A 19208-nucleotide genomic window follows, 5' to 3' on the forward strand; every position below is an offset into this window, starting at 1 on the left:
CAGAATGGATAAAACACTAGACCTAGAATCAGCAACATCTGAATTTAAAACTTACTTCAGAAATTTACCAGCTATATGACCCTGGACAAGACAGTTTTCTTATTTAGTAAATAGAAATAATAATAGCATCCACCTCACAAAGTTGTTGTGAGAAACAAAGGAGAATATTTGTAAAGTGTTTGGGGCAGTGTTTGATACACATTAAGTGCTTATCTTTTTCATAACAATATTAAGATATTTTCATTTCTAACATGATAAATATGAAGGGATATAACCCACATAAACAAAAGCTTTTTTGTGGGGAGAGAGAAAGTTCTCAAAAAATTTTAAGCGTCTAAAGAGATCTTGAGAACAAAAAGTTTAAGAATCACTTTCCTAAATAAGTGGTTATATGTCTTCAAATTGAAGGTATCCTGAAACAACCCATTACATTTTGGAATAAGTCTAATCACTGGGAATTCTGTCCCAATGAGGAGCTATCTATCGCAGCCCTATGATCTCCACCCAATGTCCTTAAGAGACCAGCCCTCAGGTCTCTTCCATATGAAAAGCCTCCCAATATTTAAAAGGAGTGATTATATTGCTCTTAAGTCTTTTCTTTTTGTGACCAAACATTCCCTGTTCCTTCAACTAATCTTTGTATGACATGGAATTAACTCCTTGCAATCCTAACTTCCTCTTCTTAATATGCTCCATATTAACTAAAAACCTAACAAGAAGGTTATGTCCAGAATTGCTCACAACACTCCAGATATAGTCATTCTAGAAGGGATATCTCCTTCCTCGCTTTAATTATTATACTTCTATTTATAAATTTAAATGAATCAGTTTCCTTTGGATGACAAACAAAATTAATTTTTAAACTACTGGGACTATGTTAAAAGATGTATGTTTGTGTAACATGAATATACTATTTATAGCATACATATAAATGTGTGTGTGTGTGTGTGTGTATATATATATATATATACAGAGAGAGAGAGAGAGAGAGAGACAGACAGACAGACATTGAGACTCTTTTGTATGGAAATGTAAAGGAAATTTTAAAAGTTTATGACCTTCTCTAGGAGACACAAATAAACACATACAAAGACATACAATTAGATTTCTAGATGAATTATCTTTCTGCTAACTCACTTTAACTTCTTTACTCCCCAGTCTACTGAAATAGAATTCTCAAAGATCCCTAGTGACTTTCAAATTACGAAGTACGAAGTCCTTTCCACTGACTGCACTCTTTATGCACAAGACAGGCAGGTGGTACAATGGATAAAGCACTGGGCAGTAAGTTGGAAAGACCCGAGTTCAAATGCAGCCTTACATAGTTGGGTGATCTTAAGGAAATCATTTAATTACTGCCTATATTACTATAAAATGGGGATAATAGTGGCATCTATCTCCCAGAGTTGATGTGAAGATTAAATGAGACAATAAAAAAGTTTAGTTTTACAATGCTTGGCACATGGTAAAAATTATTATTCCCCTATGTGCAAAAGGCTATAAAACCATGTATACCCTTTGACCTAGGAATAAGGGGAAGAGATTTTTTTAAGGGGGAAGAGGATTTATATGTACAAAACTATTTACAGCAGCTCTTTTCTGGAAACAAAGAATTGGCCATTGAGGGAATGCTCATCAATTGGAAAATGGCTAAACAAATTGTAGTATGTGATGATGATGGAATACTATTGTGCTGTAAGAAATGATAAGCAGGATTGTGTCAGAAAAAACATGGAAAGACTTCCATGAGCTGATGCAAAGGTAAATGTACTGCATAAAAAGTAACAGCAATATTGTAAAATGATCAACTATGAATAAGTTAGCTATTCTGAGCAATACAATGATCTAAGACAACACTGAAGAATGATGAAAAATGCTCTCCCCATCCCCAAAGAAAGAATTGATGGCATCTGAATACAATTGAAACAGACTTTTTTTAAAACTTTATTTTTCTTGAGGGGTTTTTTGGTCTATGTTTTCTTTCATAATATGACTATTATGGAAACTTACATGACTACACACGTATAACATATAAAATTTCTTGCTTTTGCAATGGGGGAGGGAAGAAAGAAGGCAGAGAGAGAAGCTGAAACTCAAAGTTTTAAAAACAAATGTTTAAAATTGTTTTTTCATGTAACTGGAAGACAAAATATTATATAAATTTAAAATAAATAAATAGCAATGCACAAAATAAATATTGTTCCTTCCCCTATTTCATAATGTTGAAATACATAATGATGGAATTATGAAGTGATTCTACCTTTCTTGCAAACATTTTGGAACTATGCTAGGAAAATGACAAAGTCATCTTTGGTCCAGTAACCCATGTATTACACCAATATTCCAAAGAAGTCATTGTTTTAACTGTTTCCTAAATGGTCTTAGTGCCTCCCCTACCTCCAGACTTCAGTTCATTTTGCATGTGTCCTCTAGAGTTGTTCCTAAAATCTTACTTCATGACATCCTCTTCCTCAGAAAGCTCCATGCTCCTTTCTTTTTTGAAGGTTTTGTTTTATTTATTTAATATTTTCCCTAGTTCCATTCAAAACAAAAGATTTTTTTTTACATTTGTTTCTCACATTTTTGAGTTCTAGGTTCTCTCCCTTATCCCCACTCACAACTAAGAAACCATTTGTGAAATTATGCAAAACATTTTTATAAATGTCAAGTTATGAGGGAAAAAAAGATAGATCTTCTACTCTAATGAAAATAAAAACCTTCAAGAAAAATTAAGTTTAAAAAAGAGAGAGAATGCTTCAGTCTATATTTAGACATAATCAATTATTTCTCTGGATATCATATGTCTTTCAGAGTTGTCATGGATGATTGTTCTACCGAGAATAGCAAAGTCATTTGCAGCTGGTCATCCTAGAATACTGCTATTACTTTGCATACAGTATATTTCACTTTGCTTGAGTTCGTGGAGTACTTTCCAGATTTTTTTTTCTCCTGAAAGTATCCTGCTCCATGTTCCTTTCTAGCTCTGAGTCTATGATCCCTTCAAAATGTTTATATCAAAACCATCCCTTTCCATCCTCTTTACTTATCCAAGTCCCACTTATTGTTCCGCCAGGACTTCTGCTTTTTTATTTTCAATTTTTTTCTGCTTTATATCCCCCTTCCTCAATTCTAGTCAGTCTTTTTTCAGTTTCTCTTCATGTTGATTATCTCAATATGACATACAAAAGAAAAGAATGGCACTTAGAGAGTGCTTTAAATCAAAAGTATCCAACATGTCCAGAAGGGCTGCATATAACACACAAAGTTCTCCAAGGCCACTGGAGTCAGATGAAAATGGTATTGGGGGAAAAAAATTATTACTACTATTATTCAATAGTGTATTAGAAATGTTAGTAATAGGATTAAAGGGGAAAAAAATCAAAGGAATCAGAATGTGCAATGAGGAAATAAAACTAAATACTTTTTGCAGATGATAAGATGACATGCTTTGAAAATCCTAGAAATTCAACTAAAAGGATAATTAAAGCAATTATTTTCACAAAGAATTGTTACTTTTTAACTATGTCTGAATTTCCATGAAACTATTTGGGATTTTCTTGACAGAGATACTGGAGTAGTTTTCTATTATCTTTTTTGGCCTTTAAAAAAAAAATGAGGAAACAGAGGTAAACAGAGTTTACTTGCCAGGATCACACAGTTATTAAGTGTCTGAAGCTAGATTTGAACTCAGAATAGTCTTCCTTTCTCTAGGACCAGGATTCTTGTACCACCTAAAGGCCCCTTAGCAAAGTAGCAGGAAAAAAATAAACCCACTTAAATCCACATTTTTATATGTCACAAATTAATATTGTAGACAGCATAAAATACCTGCAAAGATAAATGTAGAACTAAATTAGCATAATTATAGAAAACTATACAATTAAAGTGAGATTTAAATATTTGGGAAATATTGTTCATATGTGGTTAGACCAGTATAATAAAAAAATGATGATTCTACTTTAACTAATCTACTTATTCAATGCCATCTCAATTAAATCACCAAAAAAAAAAAATTATTACACTAGGAAAAAAACAACAAAATTCATTTGAAGAACAAAAGGCCAAAAATATCAAAAGAGTTACAGAAGGAAGGAAGGAAGGAAGGAAGGAAGGAAGGAAGGAAGGAAGGAAGGAAGGAAGGAAGGAAGGAAGGGAGGGAGGGAGGGAGGGAGGGAGGGAGGGAGGGAGGGAAGGAGGGAGGGAGGGAGGAAGTCAACAGTACCAAATCTTAAATTTTATCATAAGGCAGAAATATCAAAACTAGTTGATATTGATCAAGGAATAGAAAGATGGATCATTGGCTATATAATAAAATAGTATTAAATGATTATAGTAAACTTATGTGGGGAAAAAAAATTTATCCAAGTCCCACTTATTGTTCCCCCAGGACTTCTGCTTTTTTATTTTCAATTTTTTTCTGCTTTATATGCCCCTTCCTCAGTTTATTTAACCTTTTAGGATAAAAGTTTATTAGTTGGTAAAAATTGTTATGAAAATTAGAAGGTGGTCTTCCAGAAATTATATATGAACCAATATCTTACACCATTTTTCAAGATAAAGTCAAAATGGTTATATGACCTAGATATAAGGGGAAATAACATAAGAAAATTCAAAAAACATAGAACATAATACCTATTAGATAAATATAGAACAAAAATCTATGAATAAAGCAAAGATAGAAAGCATTGTGAGATGTAAAATAAATTATTTTGATCACATTAAATTAAAAAAGTTTTATATCAATAAAACCACTGTAGCTAAGATTAGGAGGAAAACAGAAAATTGGAAGGGGGGGGAATTTTTCCGATAAAGGTCTCATATCAATTACATAAAAACTTTGTCAAGTTTGCAAGAATATGAATCATTCACCAATTAATAAATGGTCAAAGGGTATGAACAGGCAGGAATTTGATGAAGAAAACAAGTTATATATAGTCATGCAAAATGCACAAAATCATTATTGATTAAAGAAATTCAAATCAAAACAACTTTGAGATTATTACTTCACATCCATCAGATTGGCTAAAATGACAGAGGGGGGAAATCACAAATTTTGGAGGAATGTGGAAAAATTGGAATTCTAATACACTGTGAATGGATCCAAACATTTTGGAGTACAAGTTGGAATTATGCCCAAAGAGTCATGAGACTATGCATACCCAGAAATACCACTATTAAGTCTGTATTCTAAAGTGATTATAGAAAAGGGAAAGGAACTTAGATGTCCTAAAAATACTTATACTATTTTGTACTTTGTAGTGGCAAAAAAAAAAAAACTGGAAATTGAGGGGATTCTATCAATTGAGAAATGGATAAACAAGTTGTGGTATATGATTATGATTGTATACCACTGTGCTAGAAGAATGATGAGCATGTTGATTTCAGAAGGGAAAAAAAAACATGAAAAAAGCTTGTATGAAATAATGAAGAGTGAAATTAGCAAAACCAAGAGAACACTAAATACAGTAATAATAATTCTAGCTGGGAACAACTAAATTATTCTGAGTATTATAAATATTCAAAATAAACTACAAAAGATGCTATCCACCTTCAGAGAAAGAACTGATTGTGAAAGGGAAAGGAATAAGAAAGTGGGAGGGACTCTAAAAGGAGAGGGCAAATTGAGGAAGATGATAGAAGCAAAACACTTGGGAAAGAGGGAAAAGGGAAAGGAAAGAGAAAAGTATAACTTGAGGAAAATAAGATGGCAGGAAATCCAGAGGTAGCAATTTTAACTTTGAATGTAAATGGAATGAACTCTCCCATAAAACAAAAGTGTATAATAGACTGGATTAAAAGTCAGAATCCTACAAAATATTGTTTACAAGAAACACATTTAGAGTAGAGTGATAGTGATATAGAGTAAAGGTAAAAGGCTGCAACAGAATCTATTATGTTTCAGCTGAAGCCAAAAAAAAAAAAAAAAAAAGCAGGGATAGCAATCCCATCTCAGATCAAGCAAAAGCAAAAATAGATCCAATTAAAACAGATAAGAAAGAAAACTAAATTTTGCCATTTTACTACCATAGATAATGAAGTAATATCTATAATAAATATATGTACCATGTGGTATAGCATCCAAATTCTTAGAGGAGAAGAGAGCTACAAGAAGAAGTAGACAGAGAAAGAATTGATAAACGGAAGTATACATAGTATATCTCTATGTGTATACATACACATATATAAGATATATATATAGACATTTATATATATATATACATATACTCATTGTATATGTACAATACACATATATACATACATATGTATGTGTTATATATCTATAAATGTATAGACCTGTAGCAAATGATGGGCTTTTCTAGTGAAAGGAGGGAGGAAAAGGGGGAAGAAAACACTTTGAAACTTAAAATGCAACAAAAAATTATTTTTGGTAACAATATTTTTAAAACCATAATCAGAAAAAAAATGTAACAAAACATTAAAATACAACAAAATAGAAAGAATGTTAATGCGTAGTTTTCTAAGTGTACTTTCTGGGTTTTTGATAACCTCTCAATTTCATTTTAACACCACCATTTAAGTCAAATACCTCAGCTTCTCGCTAAAATAAAAGCCTAATTTTAAAATGCCAATCCTATCACATGGATGTTCTGCAAATTTTGTGCCATAGTCTCCAAATAATCAAAATGGTGGATTTATGAAAAGGCAACATGGAGATGCATAATGAGGTCAAATATAGATTCTGCAAAAAAAAAGAAATTAATTCAAATATATAAAAGAGTGAAATGTTTTGCTGACTTGAATAAATAGCATATGCAATGACAACAGTAGGAATAAGGAAGTCTTTCAAGAGATATTAGATATATACCTATCTCTCTATATATGTATGTATGTATGTATTTTCATATGGTAAAGTAAGAAGGATGATTTGTGTTGGTGATTAAATAGAAATGAGGTCCCTGTTGAAATTAATTAATTTAAATGTAAATAGTCATTAAGTAAGTTTAATTAGCTCTATTGATGTTCAGTATAAATTTATAATAAAACATTTAACAAAAAAGAATAGAAATGAGTTTTATAAAATGAGCTCAAGCTAGATGACCCCTAAATTGCCTTTCCAATTCTAAATCTTATGAGACTGTGCTGACTTTAATTAAGAGAGAGGGGGTTGAAATTGGTGGAAGTGTTTGGATTGTATACAGTAATTTGTGGGGCACCAGACACTGCAAATTTGATAACATTTTCAGAAGGAATAAATTAGGGTATATGGGGGTATTAAATTTCTTAATGAGGTATGTAGAACAGTTTCTTTCAAAATGATAGATCTTGCCAAAATCAAGTACAGGAGTAATTTCATTCAAAACACCTCCTAAGTAGCTGCTTGTAGGATTTTATGTGACAAAAGAAGAAGGTAAAAGATAAAAGAGAAGATATCCCTGAGCCAGATTTTGGTCCTTACCTACTTATTCCCAACTTCCATCCCCATATAGTTACCATAAGGTATTTAAGGTAATTGAGTAAATGTAAAGTATTCTCCAAACCTAATGCAGGTGTTGCTTTGTAAGACATTTATTTAATGTCATAACTATGTCATATAATGTCATAATGTCACAATTAGAGGAGCTCCAGTGGTGAGCAAGATGTTAGTAGCGAAGTAATATAATATGGATGGAAATCATTTTTTCTTCCTGTCAATGCAGAATTGAAGAATGATCTTTGTTAAACATAGGGTCTTAACTTCTTTTAAACTTTATCTAGCCTTCCCTTGGAAGTTTCTTAGTTGGGGAGCAGGATGGGCCCTCCCACAGTGGGGCAAGAGATTAGCATAACATAATGTGTAGTCAGAGCTGCTATTGCCCAAAAGTCCAGGATGGAAAAATGAATCCTGGCTATAGATTCTCTATTCTTTCTGGTCCTTGGTACAGTTTGGAAAGTGGAACATGTAGCAGGACTGAAACAATTATATAGGTAGTCCTATTCTCATCAATCATTAGCCTTTCTTGTAGCGAATATCTGAGTCCATCAATCAGTAAATATTTATTAAGTACCTACTTTGTGCCAGGAAGGTGCTAAGCTAACTTGGTCCTTGGCAAGTCATTGGTTGGTTCCATCCAATGCAGAAGGCTGACAAAGGAATTATATTAACTTTTACTTGTATCCTTTTGTAGCTCACTTATAGATATATTGCTGTGGTCTTCTTACTTCTGACTTGTACGTTTGCAACATACTCCAACTTCCCTTATCTTCCTGAATATGTCCGAGTAAATGTTCCAAATGTCAGTTGTCATTTGGAAAGACTGCTGTCCAGGAAGAGCTGGTCAACTCTTGGGTGAACCTGCTATTTCCCCAGATTGGGACAAGGAAAATGGTGCTGACTATATCACTGACACAAGTTCCTTTGTTCTAAAATAAATAAAATGTAACCAGGTAAGTTCTGAGTGATCACTTCTCTCTGTTTTAAATGTCTTCACTTGTAAGGATCTCAGTTTCCTTCTCTACGAAATTATAGAATTAACGAGGTCCCTTTCTGGACTACATCCTATTATTTTATCTTCACAAATTATTGGACTTAATGATGATTACAGGCAAAAGTTACCCATGCTACTTTTTAAGCTTCCCTCTAAATAAGTGATTTCTCTATCCAATCCAGAAGATTAGATCAGATCAGTCTTGCAGCCCAGATGGAATCTTGATTTATATGTGTGTGTGTGTGTGTATATTGTGAACTATTACACACATGCCCTCTGGAGGACTAAATCCTTGTCTCCAGTCTTCCTGATGTATATCTAGACACTGGACCCAGATGGCTCCAGAGGAAAAGGTGAGGCTGGTGACTTTGCCCAGCTCTCGCCTCACTTAAATCCATTTCACTGACATGTCATGGTATCACTTCCCTGATATATGGAGAGAGAAGGGCAAACAACATCAACAAGTCCTTATCAGTAATATCCTATTTTCACAAAAAAAAAAAAAAAAAAAAAAAGCATTTAATTCACTATTCTACCTATTTGACTGGAATAAGAAGGAAAAAAGTTAGAGAAAAAAATTAATGTTTTCATTTTTAATCTAACTTTAAAATTAAGTTTGGTTGATCTCTTTCAGTGCTTTGAACAAGAAAAGTTAGGGAAATTTATTGAAATTCTAACTCATAACTTTCTCCCTGCTTTCTGACTACCATACTCTAACTCCCACCTCCACATGCATCCGGGATGAGTGTTGTTTTTTTTAATGATTTAGTACATTTTAATAGTTTATGAAAATTATACAGCAACAAAAATTTAAGTAATAAGGGGAAGGTGGGGGAAAAAATATGTTCAAACCAAGTGGGAAAAGAAGCCAAGTCACTTTGGGTTGATGGTAGTGAGGATAATTTCAAGAAAGACACAAAGTTGGGGGTGAGAGGCAAAGTGGAAAGGACTAGTTAGCTGCTGTTTGAGAACTAGCAAACAATCTGGGGCTCAGCTTTTCCATTAATTTTTTCCTTCTGTAGAGATAGACTTTTTCTCAAGTTGTTAATATTTGGGCAGGAAAAAGTAAGAAGCTCATTAAAATACTATGTTCAAACTCTTCTGAGACTTGCCATCCCTAGTTAAATCTTAAACTTTAGTTGAAGAGTTTCCTGAAGGAGGAAGGGAATGAAAGAGAGTTGATCCTTTTTCCTCTAGTCCCATGATAGTATATCAATGGATTCTTTGCTATTTGTCCTTGAGACATCAATCTCTCCCCAATTTATCATTTTGCTCTTTCCAATCTATTTATCTCAATTCTATCAATTTATCAAGGCAATCTTGCTCACTACTCAGTATAATCTCTGGTTATTTTAAAGACAGATTATAAATCTGTATAGTTTGGACTTGATGGTCCAGGAAAGTAAAGTATTTTCTCTATCTAATACTGTTGTCATGTAACTAACTTCCCTTATAATATCATTTCACTTAAAGTTACAATTGGCAGGAAGATTTATGGATATTGGATTGGTCATGCATATTTTTAAACAATAGTAATGTTATCTCCTCTTTTTTTCCCTTGGATTTTTTTCTCCAGAAATCTTCTAGTGTTTCTTTCTATTTCAAGGAATAAATAATGACTATTCCACTGCAGCTCATAACAAATGTCATTCTGCCCATAGTCTTAAAAAATTCATTCAATCCAATCAAAGACTAACAGTATCTCCAAGGTCTTTTGTACATGGCCTATCTCTACTCTTAGATAATAAACTCCTTCAAGACAGGAGGATGTTTCATTCATGATTATATTCTCCCTGCTTATTATGAACAATGTGGCTAATAGATTACTTTAATGGATCTACCATCTTGTCAATAGAAGTGCTCCCACCCACTAGTGCCATCAGTCTTTTCATCAATTCTTCACAAAGGATCCACATCCAATATCCCTGTACCAGCTTGGCAAGACAAAACTGAGATCAGTTTAATCTGAGCATGTTTTAACAGATGAGAGTAGATAAGAAAAGTTCAGATATCCCTGAGTACATAGGGCACAGATGTGCATGTTGAAAAATTCATAACCTTCTTTAATCCATCTTTGGGATATAGGACCAAAAACACAGCAGAAAAAAAAAAAAAACCAACAACAACAACAATGTAATCCAACACAGAACACAGATAATGATGCAATGTTGGCATAATATATGAATTATATAAGATATAATTTCTCAGTTTCTTTCTTTCTTCCTTTACCCCACTCCCATAATTTCCTAAGTCTTTGCATTGGATGGAAGATAGTGTTAAAAACATCTCACTACATATGAAAGGGAATTTAAGGGGAAAAAATTTAAACATATAGAAAAATAAAAAATTGTTTTTTTAGTCTTTTCCATCCCCTAAAAAAAGCTTTTATAGTTTTACAATGAATACTTTATCCAAGAGAAACCAGTAGGTTATCTAAAAAAATGTCAGTCTTTTCAATAATGAATGACAGCAACCTGGGTCCAAGGAGGTTGCTACTGACATCTAGTGGTAATATTCATAATAAGCCAAAAGCATAAAATCATAACATATTAGAGCCACAAAAATGATCTTATTGATTATCTAATCTAGCCTCCTCATTTTACAGATGGCAAAAGAAAGTCCCACCAAGGGAAATAAATTGCCTGTGGTTCAGAAGAACCTAAATCCAGAGTTTCTGAATTCTGATGATCTTTTCATTGCAATAGTCATTCATCCTAAAACAAAACCATAAAATGCACAAACCACCCTTGATGCAAGCAGGTGCAGATAATCCCTTACGTACAGATGTTAAGATTAGCTCTATATATGAACCACACACACATTCCCTCTCCAAAATAACCTACCCCACTATGGCCAGAGCCAAGACCACTGTTACCCTAGGAGGTTTAATTATTGCTGGGCTATTCACAGAATTAATGTTTTTCTGTTCAAATCCTTCTTGTCCTTTAAATCCCAATTCAGATCTCACATCTTTCATGAGACCTCTGATACTGTGACCACTTTCAACCCTCTACCTAGCTGAGAATAGATCAATTTGACTGGAAGAGAGGATTCAACAGAACATTGTCATCTATATTTCATGGTTCTGCATTAATCAAATTAAATTATATTCAAAGAATGAATTTATGTAAAGGAGGATGAATGAGACATTGTATACAAAGGAGAAAGGAAAGGGAGAGAGATCTGAAAGTAGCAAATATTTCCAGATATGGCTCCAGGCTTTTACCAATAAAGAAGTTTGGGTCATTGACAGTAAAAATTTCCTGACCTATCAATGGATTGTCAAAGTCAAGACTTCTATTGACTTCCAGGTTTCTTTCTATTTACAGCACCCAGACTGTTACATTTATTATGTAAATACATATTTATCCTGAAAGAAATGATCATTAATAACCAATGATTTGTGAAAATCCAGAGTTGTCCCCTTTTTCTTAAGTCCTGATCTTAAAAAGTTCAGTCGCTTGAAGGACATTACTAACAATGAGATTGGACTAAGTTGTTTGTTCAGATCCCACCAGGTAGGATTGTATTCTACTCAAGTCTGGGTGGAGATAAATTCTTTAAATAAATTATCCAAGGCTAGGGGTAACTTAAGTAAATGACAAAATCAAAGTCCAGGTCCAGCTTCTCATTTTTTCATTAATTGTTATCCAGTCAGAGTTGAATGCCATCCTCAGGAACACCCCTCTTCCAATGAGCCCATAAGCTATAAAACCACTGACATGATTGTGTTTGGTGAGTCAGAGTTTGTGAGTGTGTGTAAGAGAGATAGACAGACAGACACAGACAAAGCTAAATAACCATCCTTTTATTAAAATGCTGACTTTTTAAATAAAATAATTAAAATTACCCAGAAATTATGTCTCTCTTTAAAAAAAAAAAAAAAAAGTCACAATCCCCAACACTAGCTAATTCCACTCTAGACAGCAAGGTCCTAATAACTTCTGTTTATAGTATAGTCTCTTACACATAAAAAAGTCAACTATTGTTAGGGTGCCTAACAAATATTAATTGAATCAAATACTTAAAGAATGATGAAATATTGAGGCCAAGAAAGATGAGAATTTTGATAAATGTCCAGTATAAAAAACTAGGATGAGCAGATACTCTTGATTTAAGTACAACTCCATTCCAAAATACCTCTTATTTGTTTTCTGATTCAATCTCAGTTCTCAACAGCAAGCTACAGTGAGAAGCCTCTTTAAGGAATGTTTTAATTTCAAGATGTCTTAATATTACAACTCTGAGATACCACTACACACCTGTCAGATTGGCTAGAATGACAGGGAAAGATAATGCAGAATGTGAGAGGGGATGTGGGGAAACAGAGCCACTGATACATTGTTGGTGGAATTGTGAGTACATCCAGCCATTCTGGAGAGCAATTTGGAACTATGCTCAAAAAGTTATCAAACTGTGCATATCCTTTGATCCAGCAGTGTTCCTACTGGGCTTATATCCCAGAGAGATTTTTAAAAAGGGATGTATAGGACTGCTTGCCATCTGAGGGAGGAAGTGGGGGCAGGGAAGGGAAAAGTCGGAACAGAAGTGAGTGCAAGGGATAATGTTGTAAAGAAATTTTTTTCAAAATAAAAATAAATAAATAAATAAAAGGGGAAAAAAGGGAAAGGGACCTGTATGTGCAAGAATGTTTGTGGCAGCCCTCTTTGTGGTGGCCAGAAACTGGAAAGTGACTGGATGCCCATCAATTGGAGAATGGTTGGGTAAATTGTGGTATATGAATATTAGGGAATATTATTGTTCGGTAAGAAATGACCAGCAGAATGAATACAGAGAGGCGTGGAGAGACTTACATGAACTGATGCTGAGTGAAATGAGCAGGGCCAGGAGATCATTATATACTTCAACAACAACACTATATGATGATCAATTCTGATGGACCTGGCCATCCTAAGCAATGAGATAAACCAAATCAGTTCCAATGGAGCAGTAATGAACTGAACCAGCTACACCCACCGAAAGAACTATATATGTATATATATATAGTATTTAACTTATACTTTAACATCGTATTGGTCAACATCTGGGGGAAGGGGGGGGAGGAGGGAAAAAGCTGGAACAAAAGGATTTGCAACTGACAATGCTGAAAAATTACTTATGCATAAATTTGTAAATAAAAAGCTATTAAAAATAAAAATAAAAATGTTTGAAAAAAGATGTCTTAATATTGTCTAGAAGTAATATTGACACTATAAATGAAAAAGTATTGGTTGGCAAGGATTAGTCAACAGAACTCACTGGTCCAGCCCACAAATCAGATACAGCATTCCCTTTCCAAATGGTACAATAAGAGCAGTTAGCTAGGGCTAAATTAAGAAGAGAGGTGTTCTTCAAGAAGTACATTGAAATTATCCCAAATGGAGATACTTCTCAGCAAAGTCTATGTCTATATACAAACAACAACAACAAAAAAAAAAAACCCACAAGTAAAATCTGAAAAACTGAGTAATTACCAAGTGAATTTTACCAGTGCAAATACAACTGACCTTGAAAATTCCACAATCCTTCACCACCCTTACTTACTTTCCCTATCAAACCTCTCCTTTTCCTTTAACAAAACCCATGTTTTTAAAGGAGTACGACTGTTTTCAGTTTTTTAACTTTGTGTCCCCAGCACTTAGCACATGAAGAAGCATTTTTAAAATGATTGTTAAGACCTAACTGAGTTTCAATTGATAAATGACGGACAAAAGCAGCTACACCCAAAGAAAGATCCCTGGAAACGAATGTGAACTATCTGCATTTTTGTTTTTCTTCCGGGTTATTTATACCTTCTGAATCCAATTCTCCCTATGCAACAAGAGAACTGTTCGGTTCTGCAAACATATATTGTATCTAGGATATACTGCAACATATCCAACATATAAAGGACTGCTTGCCATCTAGGGGAGGGGGTGGAGGGAGGGAGGGGGAAAAAATTGGAACAGAAACGAGTGCAAAGGATAATGTTGTAAAAAAAAAAAATTACCCCGGCAAGGATTCTGTCAATATAAAGTAATTATTAAATAAAAATTTAAAAAAAAATGATTGTTAAAATGAATCGATTTTCCTCTACATTATCAGGTTATCTGGCCTTACCTTTACATTTCATTTCATAAACCTTTTCCTTAGTAAAGTTCCATCCAAAAGAACCTAATTTTAAAATACAGGTGTCTAAAATTTTAAACGACATGTAAAAACAGAATTAAAAAAACAAAAACCACAAACATAATAGCTACTTGACACTCCTGCTGTTGGTGCTAATAATGATAGTAAGAGCAATAATAATAGCAATACTAATAATAAGCTACCTTCAAAGAGAATACAGAAAAAAGTGCCTTTTACCCTTCTAACAGAATTCTATTAGGTGTCATCTTATTACAAGTATGTTGCTCTAACATGAATGGAATATATAAGAAACATGCCACAGATTCAAGTCTAAGCATTTTGACAACTGCAAATAGATAATTAGACAAGTTGGAAAAGAATATTTTTAAAATATGACATTTCTCCATTATTTCTGCTTCTCATAATTCTATAATTATTGATTTGAGTCAATCTGCAATTTTACTTCAGCGTTTTTCCTGCCAATTGTTAATAATGCAATAGACTTGTGATAAATGGGATAATAATATAATTTATGCTGCATTTTTATAAATATTTCAAGAAACACTCAGATTATTGACAGAATATACTTTAAATTTGATCATTTATCTTTTCTACATAACTGTTTATATCCAGCAACATATTTAGTTTAATGAAAAGTAAATCATTAGAAAGACAATCTTTAGAGACTCTTATCTTTGATGGTACCTGATTCTCAGTTCAAATAATAATCTCTTTCCAGGTTTCCTATAGCTACCACCACCACTCCCCCAACTCCCCAAATGGCACTGCCATCAATGGGGGGGAAAAGGCAAGTTTCAAAAAGGTTTCTTATTCCCTCCCCGGATATTTTGTTTCATCTTTGGCCACTAATTCATTAATTACTCAAATGGGTAACTTGCACTTAAATTCCACCAACTTTATTAAATATTTTCAGATAATAAAGTTGCACATGGTTCTAGCAACAGTCACAATAATTAGAAATCTCTTTGTAGAAGAATCTACTTGCTCACAATCAGTCTACTGGTTCTGGAGAAGAAATATCTATGAGCCAGAAACAAAGAGATGTAGATATGGAATATAGAGCAGAAAGTAACCTTAAACTATCATTTCATCTAATCCCCTCATTTGACACATGTGGACTCTGAGTTTCAGATACTTTTAAGTGATATAACTAAACTCATTTCTAATAAGTCACACAACCCCCAGTCTAATGCTACATAGATTTGTAATCTAGGGTAATTACTTCATTTCTGGCTTGATAAAAAAAAAACTCAAATCCTTTGACTTTCTCTGTTTCCCCAATGATGTTTAACGGATATAACAAATATAATGAATAAGTATTAAAAAACTATTCCCCTAATCTCCTATCAATCACTGTATTTTTATTTGAAAAATGGTATATACAACTGGATATAAATTTTGCTTGAGGCTCTCTTGGTTCCTTGCAATAATATAACTTGGTTCCAATGAATGGGCAGTCAAGGAATTAATTTGTGACTGTGCATATATGTATGAGAGTATGTATGTGTATGTATACATATATATGTATTTTTTATACACACACACACACACACACACACACACACACACACAAAATCCAAGATGTAATGAAAAGAATTCTAGACTTGTAGTTAAAGGACTTGAGCTTCTGTTTCCAACTTTGCTCTTTGCTATCTCTGTGAGCTTGATTGGGTACTTTTCTCCTAGACTTGGTTTCCTCACCTCCAAGATGAATAGATTGGATTCTATAATCCTCCCAACTCCAGATCCTTCTCCTGAACTCCGTTTCCTCACCTCCAAGAGGAGTAGATCGGATTCTATGATCCTCCCAACTCTAGATCCTTCTCCTGAACTCCGTTTCCTCACCTCTAAGAGGAGCAGTTTGGATTCTATGTTCCTCCCAACTCTAGATCCTTCTCCTGAACTCCGTTTCCTCACCTCTAAGAGGAGCAGTTTGGATTCTATGTTCCTCCCAACTCTAGATCCTTCTCCTGAACTCCGTTTACTCACCTCCAAGAAGAGTAGATCGGATTCTATGATTCTCCCAACTCTAGATCCTTCTCCTGAACTCCATTTCCTCATCTCCAAGAGGAGTAGTTTAGATTCTTTGATCCTCCCTACTCTAGATCCTTCTCCTGACCCTACTCTAGATCCTTCTCCTGAACTCCATTTTCTCACCTCCAAGAGGAGTAGATCGGATTCTATGATCCTCCCAACTCTAGATCCTTCTCCTGAACTCCGTTTCCTCACCTCCAAGAGGAGTAGATCAGATTCTATGATCCTCCCAACTCTAGATCCTTCTCCTGAACTCCGTTTCCTCACCTCCAAGAGTAGATCAGATTCTATGATCCTCCCAACTCTAGATCCTTCTCCTGAACTCCGTTTCCTCACCTCCAAGAGGAGTAGATCAGATTCTATGATCTTCATAACTCTAAATCCTATCATCTTGCATGTGACCTTCAGCAAAGCAATAATTGAGGCTTTTAGAGCCTCAATTTTCTCATTTATAAAATAGAACATTTGCTCAATACCCTTAGATTTAAATAAGGTATTATGGGAAAAGTGACTTATGAGCTGAGAATAAGCTTATAAATATAAATATTATGGGTAGCTAAGTGGCATAATAGAGTCCTGAGCTTGAAGTTAGGAAAACCAGAGTTCAAATCTGGCCTCAGACACATATCAACTGTGTGACTTTGGGCAAGACCCTGAACCCCATTTGCTTCAGTTTTCTTATTTGTAAAATAAGATGAGAAAAAAATGGCAAACACCTCCAGTATCTTTACCAAGAAAACTCCAAGTGGGATCACAAAGAGTTAGGTATGACTAAAATGACTAAAGAACAGCATATAAATATTAACTACAATTATTATTATATAATTCAATTAAATTGTTTTACTATACCTGTGGCTATAAACAATTAGACATAAAGGATCAGTAATTGTCAGCATGGGTAAATCCCAGTGTAGGAACTCCCTCCAACACAAAGCAAGTTCTATGACATTGCCAGATGCATAGAGAGGATCACACATACAGCTAATATCAGAGGCAGCATTGGAACTAAGTTCTCCTTGACTTCAAGCCCAGCCCCTTACAGTCAAGTATATTCTCATAGGGAAAAAAAGGGCAGTTCCCTTAGGGGTACAAATGAACCAGTAAGAACTTTGCCGGCAGATGTCCACTTCAATGCAATGGTCTGGCACTTAATATATCCACACAATCCTAGGTTGTCCACATTATGCACATACTTTTGCTTATGGGCTTATGCTGCATATTTGCATATTATCTTATTTGCATATGTTGTCATATTGGTTATGACAACATATGCAAATAAACCCCATAACAATTTGAAAATGTTGCAAACCAAATATGCAATCTGTCAAGCATAATCATCCGTGTTACTCAACAACTGGACGATATAATTCACTCCAAAATATATATGTGAGTTAGTTTCTATCATCTTAAGTTTCAGCACAGATTTCTAGAAATTCATGCCAACAGTATTGCATGTTCAAAAAACAATTTTGTAGATCTGACTGATGCTTAAATGCAAGAAAAATTTCATCACTTGGCATAGACCAGGATCAAATTCCCTTCCTGTTTATGAAACAGAACTGTGATTCACAGCAACAAAACATCATAATCCCCTAATCAAGACCCTGACTAGATATTGAGCTACAATGGGGGAAAAAATAACAGAAAGTCAACTGGTTTTGCATTAAATGTAATATCATTTATGATGCACTCGGTTGGCATTGTAAAAGACAAACTGTTCTCTCTTGTTTACAAAATGTATGTGTGCAGAGGAATAGGGGAGAGGTCGGCACTCGGTGTCAAAAACTAAAACAGCAAGCATCAGAAAAGCCAAACATCTTAAGGAACATGAACATTTGGGGCATTCAAAGCTGTTGGGCCAAAAGAAGCATTATTACCTTGGTCTGATTTTTCATAAGAAGAAGCAGGTTTCCTGTCAGGCGACACCATCTCTTTTGGCTCTGTAGGAAAAGAAGGGAAGAAATTAATAAAAAGCCACCTTTTGTCTTCACACTTTAAATGCTTTTTAAAGAAGATTTATTAGCCAAAAAGGTCAGAGCAGAAAACCATTGACCAAAAAAAAAAAAAATCAGATTCATTCAGCATCTGCCTGAGAACAAGTTGAGGTTAAATGTCAGCTCACTTCCCAGAAGGCTCCTGCTCCCCTGCAGCTGAGAGAGGAGCCTCTGCAGCATGGGATCAACCTTGTTGTTTTGGACTCACTCCCTTCCCAAATGGGAGTCAAAAACTGGCAAGCTCACAAGCATTAGCTGCCAGGATTTCTGAAGAGAAGAATTAAGCCTTGTTGGGACTGAACATTTACTTGGATTAGAACAGACTAAACTGCAGATAAATTTGCAGTTATCTAAAGACACTTACCCCCTAATGTGCATGAATATTAAAATATTCCTGCAACTTTGGGGGAGAGGGTTGCTATTTTGTCTGTCAAAAGCAAAAAATAAATAAATAAATAGTTTGAAGAGTTTGCTTTCCTTAGGATATGTGTTATTTGAACCTTTTGACAACTTTCAAAAGAAGAACAGTTTTAAGGAAGTCAAAATTATGAAAAATGTATTTGAGAATAGATGGGCTTATAGCCCTTCTTCCACAAATGACAATCCTAAGAAAAAGTCCACAGCA

General features: G+C 34.2%; 1 protein-coding gene across 3 annotated transcripts in view; it reads right to left on the bottom strand.

The window, feature by feature from the left end:
* INPP4B (inositol polyphosphate-4-phosphatase type II B) overlaps positions 1–19208 on the bottom strand; it is a 931109-nt gene that overhangs the window by 764681 nt on the left and 147220 nt on the right. For all 3 annotated transcript variants that reach the window (XM_051965729.1, XM_051965726.1, XM_051965728.1), the window contains exon 2: positions 18467–18529. The gene's annotated coding sequence lies outside the window, so the exon portion shown is untranslated. The remainder of the gene's footprint in view (positions 1–18466; positions 18530–19208) is intronic.

The sequence above is a fragment of the Antechinus flavipes genome, chromosome 6 (genome assembly GCF_016432865.1).
Source record: "Antechinus flavipes isolate AdamAnt ecotype Samford, QLD, Australia chromosome 6, AdamAnt_v2, whole genome shotgun sequence".
Classification (NCBI taxonomy): Eukaryota; Metazoa; Chordata; class Mammalia; order Dasyuromorphia; family Dasyuridae; genus Antechinus; species Antechinus flavipes.